Source organism: Vicia villosa, linkage group LG6, assembly GCF_029867415.1.
Source record: "Vicia villosa cultivar HV-30 ecotype Madison, WI linkage group LG6, Vvil1.0, whole genome shotgun sequence".
NCBI classification, from domain to species: Eukaryota; Viridiplantae; Streptophyta; class Magnoliopsida; order Fabales; family Fabaceae; genus Vicia; species Vicia villosa.
The window spans coordinates 76341174-76352707 of NC_081185.1; the positions used below are offsets into that span (position 1 = coordinate 76341174).

Here is an 11534-nt window from a genome sequence, read left to right on the forward strand (position 1 = left end):
TGGATCTCCTTCTGAATCAGAAAAATCCATTCCTAGTCTCAATCATATTCTGAAAGAATATGACTCGAGCTTCAGAAAGTTCCTATCTACAAGTATTGGCAGAAGTCATCTTGCTTCTATGATATATGGTGTTTCTGGAAACAAAAGGTTTGGTTTTGGCTATGAGGGTGATACCTCACATAAATTTGAACCTGTTGATGATTTGAAAATCACATACAAGCCATTGTATGATCAGTTCAAATATGGCCACTCACATGATATTAGGCTCACTTCACATGCACAAAGTTTTCACACTACACACACCAAGAAGCATGTGACACAACCTAAAAGATATCATGCTGCCAAACCTAAAGAATATCATGCTGTTCCTCCTGTTACTTATAATGCTAAACCCAAGTTCAATCAGAACTTGAGGAAAACTAACAAGAAAGGACCCAAGAAATTGTGGGTACCTAAGGAGAAGATAATTTCTGTTGCAGATATCCTTAGCAGCAAAGAAGACAAAGCACAAAATGTCATGGTACCTGGACTCTGGGTGCTCGCGACACATGACGGGAAGAAGGTCTATGTTCCAAGACCTGGTGCTTAAGTTTGGTGGAGAAGTCAAGTTTGGATGAGATCAGAAAGGAAAAATTATTGGTTCTGGAACCATAAGTATTGGTAACTCTCCTTCCATAACTAATGTACTTCTTGTAGAAGGATTAGCGCATAACTTATTGTCCATAAGTCAATTAAGTGACAATGGTTATGACATAATCTTCAATCAAAAGTCTTGCAAGGCTGTAAGTCAGAAGGATGGCTCAATCCTATTTACAGGCAAGAGAAAGAACAACATATATAAGATTGATCTTTCAGATCTTGAGAAGCAGAAGGTGGCTTGCCTTATGTCTGTTTCTGAAGAGCAATGGGTCTGGCACAAAAGATTAGGACATGCTAGTTTGAGAAAGATTTCTCAGATTAACAAACTAAATCTGGTCAGAGGACTCCCAAATCTGAAATACAAATCAGATGCTCTTTGTGAAGCATGTCAGAAGGGCAAGTTCTCCAGACCTGCATTCAAATCTAAGAATGTTGTCTCTTCCTCAAGGCCGTTAGAACTTCTGCACATTGATCTGTTTGGACCAGTCAAAACAGCATCTGTCAGAGGGAAGAAATATGGATTAGTCATCGTAGATGATTATAGCCGTTGGACATGGGTAAAGTTCTTAAAACACAAGGATGAGTCTCATTCAGTGTTCTTTGAATTCTGCACTCAGATTCAATCTGAGAAGGAGTGAAAAATCATAAAGGTCAGAAGTGATCATGGTGGTGAATTTGAGAACAGATTCTTTGAGGAGTTCTTCAAAGAAAATGGTATTGCCCATGATTTCTCTTGCCCTAGAACTCCACAGCAAAATGGAGTTGTAGAGCGAAAGAATAGGACTCTACAAGAAATGGCCAGAACCATGATCAATGAAACCAATATGGCTAAGCACTTATGGGCAGAAGCAATAAACACTGCATGTTATATTCAGAATAGAATATCTATAAGACCTATTCTAAATAAGACTCCTTATGAATTGTGGAAGAACAGAAAGCCCAACATTTCATATTTTCATCCTTTTGGATGTGTTTGTTCATTCTAAATACTAAAGATCATCTTGGTAAGTTTGATTCTAAGGCACAAAAATGTTTCCTTCTTGGATATTCTGAACGCTCTAAAGGCTACAAAGTATACAATACTGAAACATTGGTTGTAGAAGAATCAATCAATATCAGATTTGATGATAAGCTTGGTCTTGAAAAGCCAAAGTAGTTTGAGAATTTTGCAGATATAGATATTGATATATCAGAAGCCGTAGAACCAAGAAGCAAAGTTTCAGAAGCTGAAAATCTCAGAAGCAAAGAATCAGAAGATCAAGTTGCTGCATCTTTAGAGAATCTCAGAATTTCTGAAGAACCAACAGTCAGAAGATCTTCTAGACTCACTTCAGCTCACTCAGAAGATGTGATCCTTGGGAAGAAAGATGATCATATCAGAACAAGAGCATTCCTTAAGAACAATGCAGAATGCCAATTAGGTCTTGTTTCTTTGATTGAGCTAACTTCTGTTGATCAAGCTCTAGAAGATCAAGACTGGATAATTGCCATGCAAGAAGAACTTAATCAGTTTACAAGAAATGATGTATGGGATCTTGTTCCTAGACCAAAAGGATTCAACATCATTGGTACAAAGTGGGTTTTCAGAAACAAGCTCAGTGAGAAGGAAGAAGTGGTAAGAAACAAAGCCAGACAGGTGGCTCAGGGATATAGTCAGCAAGAAGGGATTGACTATAGAGAAACCTTTGCACTAGTGGCCAGGTTAGAATCTATTTGTTTATTAATTTCCTTTGCCACTCAGCACAACATCACTCTGTATCAGATGGATGTTAAGAGTGCCTTCTTAAATGGTTATATAGATGAGGAAGTCTATGTTCACCAACCTCCTGGTTTTGAAGACTCTAAGTCTCCAAAACATGTTTTCAAGCTTAAGAAATCATTGTATGGATTGAAGCAAGCTCCTAGAGCTTGGTATGAAAGATTAAGTTCTTTCCTTCTAGACAATGGTTTCACTAGAGGACAGGTGGATACGAATCTCTTCTGTAAAACATCTAAGAAGGACATCTTAATTTGTCAAATTTATGTTGATACATCTAATGCTTCACTTGGAAAGGAGTTTGCTAAGTCTATGCAGGCTGAATTTGAAATGAGTATGATGGGTGAACTCAAGTACTTTCTTGGGATTCAAATCAATCAAACTTCTGATGGAACTTATGTTCATCAAACGAAGTATGTGAAGGAACTTCTGAAGAAGTTTAATCTTTCTGAAAGCAAAGAAGCCAAAACTCCTATGCATCCAACGTGTGTTCTAGGTAAGGATGAGGTAAGTAAGAAGGTAGATCAGAAGCTCTACAGAGGTATGATTGGATCTCTCTTATATCTTACTGCTTCTAGACCTGATATTCTATTCAGTGTCTGTTTGTGTGCCAGATTCCAATCAGATCCTAGAGAATCTCACTTAACTGCTGTTAAGAGAATTCCGAGGTATCTGAAAGGTACTACTAATGTTGGTTTAGTCTACAGAAGATCTAAAGAATACAACTTAGTAGGATTCTGTGATGCTGACTATGCTGGAGATAGAATTGAAAGGAAAAGTACTTCTGGAAGTTGTCAATTTCTAGGAAGTCATTTGATCTCCTGGTACAGCAAGAAGCAAGCTACCATTTCCCTCTCAACAACAGAAGCAGAATATGTTGTTGCTGCTGGTTGTAGCACACAAATGCTCTGGATGAAGAGTCAGTTAGAAGATTATCAAATATTTGAGAGTAACATTCCTATCTTCTGTGACAATACTTCTGCCATATGTTTATCTAAGAATCCTATCTTACATTCCAAAGCTAAACATATTGAGATTAAACATCACTTCATTAGGGACTATGTTCAGAAGGGTGTTCTCTCTTTAAACTTTGTGGATACAGACCATCAATGGGCTGATATCTTTACAAAACCCCTTGCTGAAGATAGGTTTAAGTTCATTCTGAAAAATATCAGTATGGATTTATGCCCAGAATGAGAAGGTGAGAAGATCTTATGTATGGGTATACTCTGTAATGTGTTAGGATTATGTGTTTATAAGAAGTTCTGATAATGATCAATCAGAAGTTCTGATTCTGTTATTACTAACGTTTCACTATCTAAGTTGATTGAGAAGCTCTTTCAAAGCAAAACAGTTGTCACTAGTCTTTCCAGAAAACAAACACGTGTTTACTATTTCTGGACAAGCATGCATGCAGTTGAGGAGACGCCGCCCTAGGTAACTGTGCAAATCATTTCACTTCGTCACTTTATCTCTCCTAACGTCATTTCTCATTAAATGCATATTGATGTCATGTTTTTTTATTTCATTAAACCATACTGCATTTATTATTTTCTTTTATTCATCTTTTAAATACCCGCTTCATCTTCATTTCATCTTTTTCGCTCTCTCTCTCTCTCTCTCTCTCTCTCTCTCTCTCTATTCATTGTCTCTCTCTTTGCATTCATTGCACGAACCCTAGCTTTATTCTGAAACCAAGAATTTCACCATGAATCCTTCATCAAGCTTTGCAAGCCAAACAGAAGTATCATCCACTCAACTGGTTATGAGCAAGCGTAATTTTGCTCCGTTGAAAACCTGCTCCATTCCTACTGAAGAATTGGAAGTTCTCTGTGAGTTTGCTGTGGATTTTGAAATATGAAAGCAAATGGTTTTCATCCTGATGCAAGAATCTTGGAACAAGGCTGGTCAAGTTATCTTGGTAGATTGGTTGGACCAATTTATCCAACTCTGGTAAAAGACTTCTGGGCTCATGCAACCGTTACTTCAACTGCTATCATCTCCTTTGTGCTAGGGCATGAAGTTGTGATAACTGAGAAACTGATCAGAAACTGTACAACCTGAAGGATGAAGAAGGATGCACTGGTCCTCTTCCTGGTAGAGTTAACTGGCTACAGGTTGAAAAACAAATCTCACTTGCTACTGGTATTGAATCACACAAAACCGGTACATTGAGGGCGTTTTATCAAGTGTGGGCTGAAATTATTCTGGGTTCTCTCCATCACAGAAAGCAATCGTTCTCCTCCTCTTACATCAGTCCAGATCACAAATACACTCTCTTCTGCATTGGAAGAAGAATTGAACTCAACATATCCAACATTCTCTTTCAGAATCTGAAGTTGGCTATTGAAGAGTCAAGGGATGAAGAACGTGAGAAGTACCCTCATCTTCAAAGAAACACTATTCCTTTCGCCAGAATGATCTCAGATATTCTGATTAAAAGCAATTTGATGGACTCCCTAAGGACTATAGGAACACCTAGGTTCTTTGGAATTATTCAAGGTCCTATCTTCAATGGTGTTGATCTGTTAAGGATGCAACTTATCAGAGATGTAACTTCTGCTCCTTCAAGCTTCCCAGATATTATGTCTAGGAGAACTCCTGTAGAAGGCTTTGCTACATTGTTCCAAGCAGAACTTCACAAGGCTGTTAAGCGTTACTTGGAAGCTTCTGTTAGAACTCAATCTTCTGTTGATCCTGCATGGATTCGTGGAAGAGTGCTTCCTTCTCAAGCTGATCTCCAGAAGAAGGCTCAGAGGAAGCAAGAAGCAAAGCTGAAGAGAAAGGCTGCAGAAGAAGCTGCTAGAGAAGCTAAAAAGCAGAAGGTCACTTATGACCCTCTTAAAGTAGACTCTTTTGAAGCTATAAGAACTGGTAACTTCTCCAGGCAAGTATATCGACCACCTCCTTCTGAACCTCAATCTTCTACCCAACCTCCTCCCTCTTGTCGCACCCCAATTTTTGACCTACCAATTTCGTTCATTTCGATATTATCACATTCATATTTCGTGTGCATCCATAGTTTAATCGTCACGTCTTCGCATATTTTGAAAGAAAATAGACTTTTACTAAAGTCCGCAAAAATAGATTTCATTTTGCATTTTTACATGGTTTAATCTTCGGTTACATTCAATTAAATAAAATATAGCTTTAGACTAATCTTAGTTTTAATACTATTTTATTTTTAGTCTAGGATTTAATTTAGAATAATTTTTTTAGTTTTAATAGCATTTTTAAATGTAATTTAGATTAATTTTAGTTTTAATACTTTTTATTAATTAAGATAATTTTTTAGCTTTTATATTATTTTTACTTTTTTTAGTTTAAATTTATTTAGATTAAATTTATTTTCATTATTTATTTTTAACTTTTTTAGTTTATATATTATTATTATTATATTTATTGTTATTATTTTTTGGCCAAGTGATTCAAAGTCAAACAAAAAAACGGTCCTTCTTCATGTTGCTGCTCTGCATCTTTCTCCAACCACATAATGAGTCCAAATACTCTGCCTAAAGTGCTGTCCCTGCACGCTGCTCACGGTCCACTATGCTGCTCCACTCACTAGCAGCCAAACCTGCTTCTTGCTGTGCACAATCTGTCCAAGAATTTCACCAATTAGGCATAACAAATCCTGCAACAAAAAAGCAAAGAATCAGTTAACATAAATTTGTTCAAAATCTCTCCATATTCCCTCCAATTTTCATCTCAAGGGGGAGATTCAAACCCTAATTTCAGGCTATAAAAGGGACTTAGCTACAAAGACAAGGGGGGGCAGCCACAAACTCAATCTCTGCCAAACTCACAAACTCTTCATATTCCTTTACCCGACACAACATTCAACTTCTAAACCTTACCACACAAACCTTCAACACACATAACTTCCTCCTCAAACACGAGTCAACACAAGCACTCACTCAGCATTCTTCACAATCAACCACACTTCACTCAACCACTCAAATCCGGACTGAAACCGTTAACCTCCAACCCCACGAAATCTAACCTCAACCATTCATCTTTACCATCACTCACAAACAATAACCTCACACTCAAACTTCATAGCCTCACCTTCATACGACCTCAGATTCAAGACACATCAACTGCAACACCCTAACATTCACTCAAACACGCACAACTAGCACATACAGAAGCAGGGGCACGTGCAAGTCGGAGAAGGGTGGATCGAAAGAAGGTAAAGACGAAACTGAGATATAGCGTATCTGATGTTTTCAATGTATTCTTTCAAATTCTGCTCTTGATTTTTCATTGTAATATGTAATCTGAGATTCTGAATCATAGTGAAATCACTGGGGGTTTAGGAATTGACTGGGATTAAGAGAAGTGTCGCTTGATCATTTCTGATTTATGTTATCTTGTTGGTTGTTCGCGCGAGATTGAGAGATCGATAGGCTAGGGTGTTGTTGTTTTTGTGTTTTCGAAGCCGAAATCGATGAGAGCAGAGAGAGTGCGAGATTGATCGAGAGAGAAGCTCCGTTTCTTTTCGATTTGTTCCGAGAGTGAGAGACGAACATTAAGAGGAGGGATGAGAATTTTCTCTTTCACGTCTGGAAACCATGGACGATACAGAAAGAGGCGCTGCAGCCTCTGTAGTTTAGGTTTTTTTAAAACCCAACTACACTCAGAATGGGAGACGGATCCGGGTCACACTGACCCGACCCGGTCCATTTTTTTAGTTTATTCTTCTTCTTTTTTTGTCATGTTAATATTATTGGGCCTAAACCCTATTTGACTCTTTTAACACCCCCATGGGCCCATTTGTTCTTTTCTTTATTTTTTTTATATACTAATATCTCCTCTTTTATTTTTCTTTTTTATTTTAAGTTAATATCTCTTTTCTTTTTTATATAGACAAAATGATAAGTTTTTTTTAAAGTTAGATTTCTTTTTTCTTTAAAATCATTAAAAATGTTTATTATTTATATTATTTACTAGTTCATTAAAAAAACCAAAAAAATATCTTCACTTTGTATGTATACGATTTACCAAAATACTTCAAAATGATACAAAAATAGCCTTTTTTTTAATTAATTGAATCGAGTCTTGAGTTTTAATTGGAGAAGAAGGGTTTGTACGTACCTATACAAATTGTTCTTAAACATTTAGGCGATGGCCGTTAAGCCTTTGTTTGGATGTTTAGACTCCATTAAAGACTCTTTCAAACTCGATTTAATTCACCTTTTTTTTACAAAAAACGCTTTTCTTTTAACATTCAAATCATTTTATCTATAATGGAAAGAAGAGTTTGTACGTACTTGTACAATTTGTTCTTTAAACATTTAGGCGATGGCCGTTAAGCCATTGTTCGAATGTTTAAACTCCATTAAAGACTTTATAAAAATCAATTTAACAAACACTCTTTCAAGTATCTTAAGCGATGGCCGTTAAGCTTTTGTTTAAATACTTGGATCCAATTAAATGTCTTTCAACTCATCAAATCATCTTCATCACCTACGAGGAGGTTGTACGTACTTGTACAATTTTCTCTTTCAAACATTTAGGCGATGGCCGTTAAGCCTTTGTTTAAATGTTTGACTTCTTCTAACAAACAAACTTTCAATTCATTCACACCCTTTTACATACTAAAAACACTTTTTCATAAAACGAGACACTTATTCAATTTCAATACGAACATACTTCCACATGTGAAGATCTAACATCTTCCACTCGAATGCGATGATGGCCGGAATCATGTCTTATCTTGATTTAGTTATCCATTCTTGTAGTGATATCATATCCATGTGCGCGTAGTATTTCCATTTGAAAGCGATCGAGTACCTCTCGCTAAAATCAATCAACAAAACATTTCGTGGTTCTTCGCCCGAACTACGATTGCTCTGACTTTCCCATTGCACTAGGGAATACGTAGGCACAAGATACAAATGTCTTGGCGAGCACAATAATAAAACACTTTTTTTTTTGTTTCTTCCTTCTTTCCAACCTAATGAATAACACAAGTAGATAATAAGCTAACAATCACAAGAATAACTAAATGGGTCCCATCGAGTACGATGGAGGTGAGGGGTGCTAATACCTTCCCCTTGCTTAACCGACTCCCGAACCCTAATTTGGTTACGATAACCATCTTATCCGTTTTCTTTTTATCTGTGGGTTTTATCGATATTTTCCCTCTCCTTTTGGAATAAATAAAGTTCGGTGGCGACTCTGTTGTACTTCGAATGTGTGAAAACGCGTCGAGTCACATTTTTACCGCTACAGAAAGTGGCGACTCTGCTGGGGAAATATAGCATCTGTCATACCCCAATTTTTGACCCAGATATTTTATTCATCTCTGGTTTGTCACATTCATACTTTGCATACATTCATCGTTTAACTATCGCGTCTTTGTATATTTAACGAAAAATTGACTTTTTATTTAAAGTCGAAAAAAAAAAACTTTTGCATCTCTAGTTGATTTTTGTTTCACATTGTTTTATATTTTTATTTCAAGACATTTTTGAATTGGAATTATTAATTAAAATCATATTTTAATTATTAATACTAATTTAAATTTGAATGGAAATAGAATTAAAATAATTCAATTGTCATTAACCATTTATTTATTTATTTTAAAATCTATTTCATTAAGATATTCATTCTTTTCGTCCAATAAATCAGTCCAAAAAAACTCCAATTTACAAAGATGTACCAAAAATTATTAAGTTACAGCCCAAAGTGTTTTTTTGCATCAATTTGCATTTGCATTTACATCAGTGTATTTGCATCAGCGGAAAAGACCAAAATAATACAAATTTCTTGTCTTCACGTGTCCCTGCTATGCCATGCTGCTACCTCTCCACCATGCCATAACACTCCAAGAAACCTGCTTCTTGCTGCTGCACATAACTGTCCAAAACTTGCACAAAAATGGCAAGACAAGTCCCTGCATCAAAAAGCAACAAAAACAGTTACTTCAATTGTTCAAATCTTCATACCATTTTCCCCCCAATTCTACATCTAAAACCCTAATCTCAGCCTATATAAACATGTACTCATCACAACAGCAAGGGGAGGAGAAAAACAGCCACAACACTCCCTCACACTCTCAAACAACATACCCTCAATACTCACTCAACTCATCCCTTCAAACCTAACTCAATAACCTAACTCAATACCCTGCATACATCCTCATTCCGTACACACTAAACCTCACTCTATAACCTTCGAATTTCTGCACAAAAAAACGGAGACTTCACAACACAACCTTCACACAAAACCGTGATACTCACAAACCCCTCCTTCATACATACTCTCTACAACACTCACAAAACTACCCCAAACAGTAACACACATACAATAGTCTCAATAGCAGCAGCACGAGTCAAAACACAACATACTCGGAAGAGAAAGACGAAACAGAATCGAAGAGCAAAGAAAGCAGAAGTTGATCGAAGAAGATCAAGGGGAAGCCAAAATGTAATGTACCTGAGTTCTTCTATTTCATATTTTCTGATTTCCGATCGAACTCGTATCATGTATCTGTAACTGTGAATCGTAATAAAATTGGGGTTTAGGGTTTCATTTGGGATAAGGACTTTATTGCTTTGATTGTTGCCGTTGTGCTATTTCGTTGTTGTTGTTGATCGCGCAAACCGGGGGAGGGAGAGAATCGCGATGAGAGGATCTCTTTTTGTTGTTGTTTTCGTTTCTGGGAACTGAACAAGAACGAGTGTGAGAGAGAGGGGAGGAGGCGCTGCCTCTCTCCTATTTTCATTTAGGGTTTTGTTGGAAACCAAGTAGGATTTGAAGTATGGCTGGATCCGGGTCACACTAACCTGACCCGGACCGGTCCATTTTTTTTATTCTTTATGTCTTTTTTTATTAGTTCTTGGGCCTTACCCCCCATCTGGGTCACACCCCCACTGACCCAAGTAGTTTTTTTTATCTTTTAATATTTATTTTCTTAAACATTTTCAAAACACCAAAATTTTTGTTTTAGATTTAAAGTTCCCTTTTAATTAAAAGTTATTATTTTCATAGAAAATACCAAAAATATCTTCACTTTATATGTATGTTTAGAATTTCTTTTCAAATATTTTAAAAAATGATATAAAAATAGCTTTTAATCGAGTCAAGTTTTGAGTTTTAATGGATGAATCAAGGAGGGTTCGTACGTACTTGTACGATTTGTCCTAAAAGTATTTGGGTGATGGCCGTTAAGCTTTTATTCGAATACTTGGATTCCATTAAACGCTCCATAAAACTCGATTTAATTCATCTTTTTTTTACAAAATACATTCTTTTAAACAATTAAATCATTTTATCTATAATGGAAAGAAGAGTTTGTACGTACTTGTACAATTTGTTCTTTAAGCATTTAGGCGATGGCCGTTAAGCCTTTGTTTGGATGTTTAAACTCCATTGAAGACTTCTTAAAAATTTATTTAACTCACTCTTTTTTACAAAAACGCTTTTCTTTTAATCAAATCAAATTTAGTCTATAATGGATAATGAAGAAGAGTTTGTACGTACTTATACAAGTTGTTCTTCAAGTGTTTAAGCGATGGCCGTTAAGCCATTGTTTAAGCGCGTAGACTCCATTAAAAGACTTCATAAAAAACTTGTTTTAGCGAGTTCTTCTTTCGAGTATTCTAAGCGATGGCCGTTAAGCCTTTGTTTAAATACTTGGATCCAATTAAATGTCTTTCAACTCTTTAAATCAATCTTTTTCATCACCTACGAGGGGGTTGTACGTACTTGTACAATTTTCTCTTTCAAGCATTTAGACGATGGCCGTTAAGCCTTTGTTTAGATGTTTGATTTCTCTTAACAAACAACTTCAAATTTATTCACACCCTCCCAATTTTAAAACTTTTTATAAAACGAGACACTTAGTCAAAATTCAAATGCAATTATACTTCCACATGTGAAGATCGAACGTTTTCCACTCGAATGCGATGATGGCCAAAATCCTGTTTTAACTGCGATTTAGTCATCCATTCTTGTAGTGATGCAAACAATCTCTTACCCATGTGCGCATAGTATTGTTTGAATGCGATCGAGTACCTCTCGCTAAAATCAACCAACAAACTCGGCGTTTTAGCCCGAACTACGATTGCTCTGACTTTCCCATTGCACTAGGGAATACGTAGGCACAAGATACAAATGTCTTGGCGAGCAC

The 11534-nt window shown here is 36.3% G+C and overlaps 1 long non-coding RNA gene across 1 annotated transcript; it reads right to left on the reverse strand.

Moving 5' to 3' along the window:
* Positions 1 to 9025: 9025 nt before the first annotated feature.
* LOC131611681 (uncharacterized) lies at positions 9026 to 10097 on the reverse strand. Its single transcript, XR_009287085.1, has 2 exons — positions 9839 to 10097; positions 9026 to 9296 (listed from the first exon to the last, which is right to left on the reverse strand). It is a non-coding gene; the product is annotated as an uncharacterized LOC131611681 (long non-coding RNA).
* Between the last annotated feature and the right edge of the window lie 1437 nt (positions 10098 to 11534).